The sequence below is a fragment of the Mytilus galloprovincialis genome, chromosome 11 (assembly GCF_965363235.1).
Source record: "Mytilus galloprovincialis chromosome 11, xbMytGall1.hap1.1, whole genome shotgun sequence".
NCBI classification, from domain to species: domain Eukaryota; kingdom Metazoa; phylum Mollusca; class Bivalvia; order Mytilida; family Mytilidae; genus Mytilus; species Mytilus galloprovincialis.
The window spans coordinates 71,964,372-71,971,012 of NC_134848.1; the positions used below are offsets into that span (position 1 = coordinate 71,964,372).

The 6,641-nt window shown below is 32.8% G+C and overlaps 1 long non-coding RNA gene across 1 annotated transcript; it reads left to right on the plus strand.

The window, feature by feature from the left end:
• The first annotated feature begins 2,174 nt into the window (after positions 1–2,174).
• Positions 2,175–5,234, plus strand: LOC143051354 (uncharacterized). Its single transcript, XR_012970719.1, has 3 exons — positions 2,175–2,461; positions 3,187–3,214; positions 4,518–5,234. It is a non-coding gene; the product is annotated as an uncharacterized LOC143051354 (long non-coding RNA).
• The last annotated feature ends 1,407 nt before the right edge of the window (positions 5,235–6,641 follow it).

Sequence of the window (6,641 nt, forward strand, 5' to 3'; positions counted from 1 at the left end):
ATTGTTTTATTAACTACAGTCTACAGTACAGACGTTGCATTGTTCGAATGAATGATTTGTTGTTCATAACGGTTAACATATCATTCGCCTCAATGGATTTCAATTATTGAAGTTAATACAAAAATGATACTTACATTAAGGTTCATCATAACAAATGAACAAATATGGCTGTATTTACATGCCAAAAACTACTCCGAGTACAGACTTACCTGAGAAGTTGGAAAAGTTTTAATGCCTGGCTTATACTAGATATATTAAATTTTAATGTATTTTGTGATTCAGAAAGCTAAAATCTCTTTTGGATTTTTATGGGCATTTTGTTTCCTTCATGCTTAAGGAGTGAAAATTAACTAAGTTGTGGTACAACTTTGAGATGCTCCCTAAAGTAAAAAAAAACCTGTTTGTATTGTTTTGATTGTCCTTAATTAACATGGACAAGAGTATCTTCACAAATACAGGTGAGTTAAAGAGTTTATCTGAGTCAGTGAGGGGACAGTATCAAAGTAATTCAGGTGTTTGTTTATTTTTTACACCTTCTGCAGAAATAAAAAAAATGCCCATCAAAAACCAAGAAAGATTTTATCTTTCTTAAACACAAAATGCATTTAACTTTTATATATCTAGTGGATGCTAGGCCTTAAAACTTTCAAAACAGCACAGGTAAGTCTGTACACAGACCAGTTTTTGAGGTGAAAATATGGCCATATTTGTCCATTTGTTATGATGAACCTTAAATCTATGTTTTTGTCATCCCTTTATCCGTTTTTTAACATCAGTATTTAATATCCGTATCACAATAATATATATTCACAATATTGCACGTTACTATTTACATTTTATACAGGTAAAAATAGTGTCATTGAAGTTCACACTAATATCAGTAGGGTTTTTTCTCCTTCGAACCCATCGTTATTGGTGTGTTTTTTATGCCCCACCTACGATAGTAGAGGGGCATTATGTTTTCTGGTCTGTGCCTCCGTTCTTCCGTGCGTCCGTCTGTGCGTCCGTCCGTCCGTTCGTCCCACTTCAGGTTAAAGTTTTTGGTCAAGGTAGTTTTTGATGAAGCTGAAGTCCAATCAACTTGAAACTTAGTACACATGTTCCTTATGATATGATCTTTCTTATTTTAGAACAAAATTAGACTTTTGACACCATTTTCATGGATCACTGAACATAGAAATTAAAAGTGTGAGTTTCAGGTTAAAGTTTTTGGTCAAGGTAGTTTTTGATGAAGCTGAAGTCCAATCAACTTGAAACTTGGTACACATGTTTCTTATGGTGTGATCTTTCATATTTTTAAACCAAATTAGACTTTTGACCCCATTTTCATGGTCCACTGAACATAGAAATTAAAATTGTGAGTTTCAGGTTAAAGTTTTAGGTCAAGGTAGTTTTTGATGAAGTTAAAGTCCAATCAACTTGAAACTTAGTACACATGTTCCTTATTAGTTGATTTTTTTACTTTTAAGGCCAAATTAGATTTTTTACCCAATTTCACGGTCCATTGAACATGGAAAATGATAATGCGAGTGGGGCATCCGTGTACTTTGGACACATTCTTGTTTATTCAAAATTAGAACGTTTGAGCCGTTTCTATTATTTTTTGTTTATAAATATTATAATAACAATAGTTGGGATTTATTTAATTATATTTCATGCCTTCACGCTTATTAGAAATTTACAAATTTATGTAATGTGCCAGATAAATATAATGTATAAAGTAAAATCACAAAAATACTGAACTCAGAGGAAAATCAATTCGGAAAGTCCATAATCACATGGCAAAATCAAATAACAAAACGCATCAAAAACAAATGGACAAGAACTTTCATATTCCTGACTTGGTACAGGCATTTTCAAATGTAGAAAATGGTTGATTGAACCTGGTTTTATAGCTAGCTAAACCTCTCACTTTATTCATGTATATAATGGCGCAGACGGAACCAAGTTAAAAAAAAATTGTCTAGTCCATTTCTTTTGAACAAATATCAAATATGTTTAAATTAAACTGTACTAAATTAAGGATATTAAAGTTGTTTTCCATTCGTAAAAGATCTAAATTTTACTATTTGTTGAACATATTTAAGTAATTTTCGTTTTGAAATTTCATTAGCGTTTGGTATTTTTGCTATTAAATTTTTGATAAACTAGCATTTCAATAATGATTTCAGGTCTAGACACAATTGAGTTAAAAACTATTCCGAGCAACAAACATCTTGTTAGATTAGTGTCCAAGTTTGATATTTCTTTATTTGGTGAATTCATTATTCATCTGGGAATGGAAACACAGGAATATTGCAATATACAACACCAGTATGAGGCCAATGGTGTACAGAGTATGATGTTCATGGCATTGGTAAAATGGATGAAAGACATTGAAGCTCAACTGAAACGCCCGTCCTTGAAACTCATTCGAGATGCTCTGATAGCAGTTAACTTGAACCATCATTACTTATGCCAGGTAATGTATCGAGTACAGAAATCAGCCCTAAGAGGCTATAAGCCAAGTGTTATGTATCTTGTGTTCGTTAAATAAGTCATCTGTATATTAATTATTTGTATTGATCTATGAGAGTATTATCATCCTTGGTTACTTGAGTATAAAATGGTCGAAGGCCAAGTATGACTAAAATAATTAGCTGGTCATTTTAGGCCAAAACATATAATTACACTTGAAAATTGATACATAAGCTATAGAAAATTGTTTTTTTTTGTGTAATTGAATCGCAAATCGCGACAAACGGCTACAGAAACGTTCGAGGTTGAAATAAACGAAGACAGAATGCACAAAAACTGAGTGACAACAACAGTCATACGACAAAAAAGACGATTATGATACAAAGACGAAGACACGGCAGGGGAAGTGAAAAGCAAATAAAATCATGCACAACGTCAATACATGGCAAATATAACAAAATTTTGAATACATCCGTTGATTTAAAGAAAATGAATAAATCAAACGAATATGTGAAAATTCAGTTCTACACAAGAAATTTCCTGTACCAAGTCAGGAATATGACAGTTGGTATCCTTTCGTGTGGTGTGATTGAGCTTTTACCATTTGATTAGGGACTTACCGTTTTAAATTTTCCTCGTAGTTCAGTTTTTTGTGATTAAACTTTGTTCAGTAGATATGAAATGTAATTCAAAGGAAATGTAGCATATATAGTGTCAACTTTCTTGTAGATATTTAGAGAAGATACTAGCCTGAATGGTATGTTTTTTAAGAGTCAACTATATAGGTTTGACAAATGCTTTATATATATAGTGTGTATATACCTGTCATTGCCATTACCTTCATCCTTTTCTTAGATGAGGTTTAATATCTAGGATTAACCTTTGGCAATTGGCAGCAACGACAGGCGAAACATATACTTCTGTGAAACACACACATGAACTAGCTTTAATATCAAAGTCTTCTTAATGCATTTCCAATTAGATTAAATACTACATAATGGGATAAAGAACATGGGTGAAAACTGAATTACTGATCTGTGGGCGTTTGTCTATATTTTGTAAATAACTTGCGAACCCCAGAAACACAGTACTACAATGAGGAAAGGAGTGCGTGATTAAAATGTACATCAGTCCATTAAAATTAAGGGTATGTTGAGTTTGACATTTACAAATCCGGTACCACTCTTAGCTCTACGTAATTCAATGTTTGATTACTCACTTAACATAATGGATGAATGATATTCCATATACACAAAGGAAACATTAAACCTTTTTTCATAAAATTTTCTATCGTAACAACTGTATATTAATCCTTCAAAGACATTATAACACATTTTCTTTTTCAGCGTTTTGTTTATACGTTGCTGTATTAAAAGCTACAGTACTTACAAAAAACATTTTGATTTTAGAAAGTATTCGGCAGAAAAATTAAAAACAGTCTCAGACACAAGTTATAAAAATTAAGAAACACATGTAAGATCAATTGAGTCATTCTCACCTAAAAAGGATTATAAATGACAATTGTTTAAGTAAGATAAAACTGCTAAAAGAGAGGGGCGAAAAATACCAGAGGGACATTCAGACTCAAAGATAGAAAATATCGAACAGACAAATAATAGTACACAAAACACAACATAAAAAACTAAAGACTTAGCAACACGAACCCCATCAAAATACAGGGGGTGATTTCAAGTGATCCGGAAGGGTGGGCATATCCTACTCAACATGTGACACCCGTAATGATGCTCGTGTTATTACAAACACGGTAAAATAGTTTAATTCGAAAGATCACATTCGTGAAAAGGGGACGGGATTGTAGTAACGACGTAAGGAAAATATGCGATATCGTTTGTGAAACGGTTATTCCGTAACGCTTAACCAACTCGTAATGGCGTCCGTAAAATTTACGAATTTCAACTTCATCATTTGGAACTACAACCCTTCCAATGTTTTCTCAGTAGGCCCAAATATCTAACAATGACTTACTACTGTTAATCTTGCGTTCGATACAGCTTTTTGAATTCTTTAGTGAAAATCATTGATTTTATTATCTCTTTTAGATGTATCTGAAAGTCGTCTTCAAAGTCTTATTGACGATGATGTTATGACAGAACTACCGAAACATATCGGTAATTGTGTTATACACCTTGGAATAGAATTGGGACTTTCTGTTGAAGATATAGAAAAAAGCATGTACAATTACCCAAAAGATATGTACAGCCAAATTGCATCTGTATTACATATGTGGAAAACTACAAGTCAAACGCCGACGGTATTTGCACTTATGAAGGCACTGCAGCATGTCAAATCTGGTGGATTGTCCTATCTATGTCAAAGGTACAATGTTAGTGCCCAGGACTAAGGTCATGTTCTGATCTCCTGAGTGAAAAAACTACAGTTTGTATAGCAAATGTATATAAAACAAATAAATATTAATCAGGTTTAAAAAAAAGCTTCGAAATCGAACGGTGGCCAATAGCGGAATATATATGACATTAGATTTTTTATCAAACTCAGATCTAGAATTCAATGGAACTGTACGTAAAGGTAAACATGCTACATTTACTTACTCGAGGTGCGACAAGATTATTGATTCTGCTTACTCTTCCGGATCACCTGAGGTCACCCCTAGTTTTTGGTGGGGTTCGTATTTTTTATTGTTTAGTTTTCAATGTTGTGTCATGTGTACTATTGTTTGTCTGTTTGTCTTTTTCATTTTTAGCCATGGCGTTGTCAGTTTATTTTAGATTTATGAGTTTGACTGTCCCTTTGGTATCTTTTGTTAATTTTTGAATTGATAATATTGATTTACGTGTCGGCAACAAAGTTTATTGTCAGGTTATATGTACTTATGTAGGCACTAATTGTGTCCCTTTAATAGCAGACTTACCGCCATATTGATGATGATTTGTTAACTAATCAATGAATTTCTAAATATGCTGCCCAATTTTATCCAAAGCAAAATCAAATATAGACTAACTGTCCCTTTCTCTTTTTGCATGGTGATGCTCATTTGTCACCATCTTATGATATTAATATATTCCAAGTCGATCGCTATTCCCTGGTCTGTTGTGACGTTCTGGATTTTATGGAACGTTATATATGTATAACTGTCAAATTATTAAGTCAGGGATTTTTTCAAAACTTACTTAAACCCTTCCATAATATACAGACTTTGTTTTGAAATTTGGTTGTACCCGTAGATAACTTATTTCAAACTGGATAGTACATTCTCATTTTTATGGAGATGGTGTTTATCATGCCCGGAAAATTACTAACGATCCTGGTAAATTTATCGACCCTTTGAATAAACTTTCATTAATGGTTTACCAATTCAACACTGAAATTAGATCTTTGAATATTTTGTTATTGATATTGATATTGATTTTGTTATCGGTAAATTAAAATCAAACTAAATGTTACTATTGTATACATATGTAAAATCATGGCTCTACAATTTGTCGATATCTAGATCTTGGCATTGGACATAGTCGTGTTTTTCTCTGACTATTTATGACGTCTTTACACTAAATCCATTAGATGTTGAATGTGTAATGGTTGATAATAAAGTTACATATTAGACTTCGTTCCTTTTTTTCTTACAAAAATTGAAGTTTTGTGCTTGAATTTGTAATTTAGTGGCCTTTAAGAGCTGACTATGCGGTATGGGCTTTGGTTATTGTTGAAGGCCGTACGTTGACTTATAGTTGGTAATTTATGTGTCAGTTTCTCTCTTGTTACGAGTTGTCTAATTTAATCGTACCACATCTTTTTTCATAGTTATCTAAGTACGAGAAAAAAGAAGTGTGTCTCAACGTTCTAACTAGCACTGACTTTTAGTTTTTTACGTGCAATCTAATGCTTTCTGAATTTTCTACGTAGTGTATTTAACATACCTACCGGTTGGATTGATCGATATTTGCGTGTCAGGTCGGGACAGTCAGCTCGCGTCTATTTCATTGGCATGCCCAAAGGTCAAGATCTTTTAAGATTAGAAAGCAATGGTATTAAAGATATTAAAGCAATGTGTCTGTGTAGTGACAAAGAAAAATAATGCATTACTTTAAAATGACCCGATTCACATTACGCGTAAACAGTATTTAATTACAAAATGATTACTAGCAATCAGTTTTGCACGATGAAATTTTGCTTTATGAAAACACGGTTCTCACCCATGAACAAAG